The sequence below is a fragment of the Lissotriton helveticus genome, chromosome 12 (assembly GCF_964261635.1).
Source record: "Lissotriton helveticus chromosome 12, aLisHel1.1, whole genome shotgun sequence".
NCBI classification, from domain to species: domain Eukaryota; kingdom Metazoa; phylum Chordata; class Amphibia; order Caudata; family Salamandridae; genus Lissotriton; species Lissotriton helveticus.
In genome coordinates, this window is record NC_136073.1 from 80,940,964 (window position 1) to 80,942,306 (window position 1,343).

At 55.7% G+C, this 1,343-nt stretch overlaps 1 non-coding gene across 1 annotated transcript; it reads left to right on the top strand.

Annotated features, from left to right (window-relative positions):
• Positions 1 to 901: 901 nt before the first annotated feature.
• On the top strand, positions 902 to 1,008 carry LOC144801102 (U6 spliceosomal RNA). Its single transcript, XR_013604978.1, has one exon. It is a non-coding gene; the product is annotated as a U6 spliceosomal RNA (small nuclear RNA).
• Positions 1,009 to 1,343: the final 335 nt, after the last annotated feature.

Below are 1,343 nucleotides of genomic sequence, written 5' to 3' on the forward strand. Positions count from 1 at the left end.
CTATTGCTTGATTACTCTTCCTGACGCCCACCAGCGCCTTGACGACTATTGCTCATTCTGGATTTCTTTTCCTTTCATGTACTGGGACCGGCTTCATGTCGCCCTTTTGGGATCTGTTGGGGTTTCTGCCTTTCTTCGGATTTTCTTCCCCTGTTGCATCTGGGGGGTCTTCGCTTCCTGCAATTGCGCTGCGGGGCTTGTCCATTTCCAGGGAGCTCTTGATTGTCTTCCTTTCCCATGTTTGGATTGCCGTGGGGTTTCCTAAGAATCTGTGCCCATCGCTTCTCTGGATGTTCTCTTGCACTGGTGGCCTGTTGCCTCTTCTCTGCTGGTGCCTCTTTTGTGTCCTGGGTTCTGTTGCGGGTGTACAAGGACGCGGATCTTTCTCCATGCCCTGGTTTGTGTCCTTGCTTTCTCCGTTATGGGATTTGGCAGACACTTTGCCTATTTCCGTTCCTGTGGACTCTGTGGTGGCCAGTCTTGTGGGTCGTCCTTCCATGGCTGCTGTTCACATTCTGTGGGACGGTGTGGACGAGTGGGTAGTTTCTGCCCTGTGGATGTCTTCTGCCGCTTCTTATCTGGCTGTTCGTTCTGGCATTTTTTGGGGGTACGTTGCCCTGTCTTTGCTGGCCGATTTCGAGTCCCTGTTTTCGTCCATGCAGAAGGGTGCCAGTTGTCCGGAGTTGCTGGAGTCTATGGAGCACCTGGTGGTGTTTCTGTCGGCCATCACCTTTGTTCCTGTATGGTGGGCTTCTGCTGTGTCCTGTGGTTCCTCTGTTGCTGCCCACCGTGTCCTATTACTGCGGGATTGGATGTCGGACGCGGCCCCGCGTTCCTTGGCTTTGCGGCTGCCTTTCTCTGGTGCCCGTCTGTTTGGTGTCTCGCTGGAGGTGTTTCTGCAGTGCTCGCTTCGGCAGCACATATACTATGATTGGAACGATACAGAGAAGATTTGCTTGGCCCCTGCGCAAGGTTGCCTCGCTAATTCGTGGAGCGTTCCTTTAAAGTATACACATGGTCCCTGAGGGGTGCCGGGTCTGGTCCGCGGCGTTCCTGACTGGACCGCCCTTTGGGACGTTCTCGCTGATGCCGCCACCTGGCCTTGTTGTACGGGGTCTGGACTTGTTCGTACGGATGCTCCCGTTCTTGATGGAGGCCCTCCTGATGGTTCTTCCGTTTGTCCTGTCGGGTTGGGTGTTCTCCACGCTCGTCCTCAGGGATGCGTGTCTGCACGTCCCGGTGGCTGTGACGGTTTGGCATTTCCTGCATTCTGCCTGGAGGATCAGCGCTGGCCATTCTGCGTCCTCCCCTTTGGTCTTCGGTCCGCCCCCCGGGTGTTCACC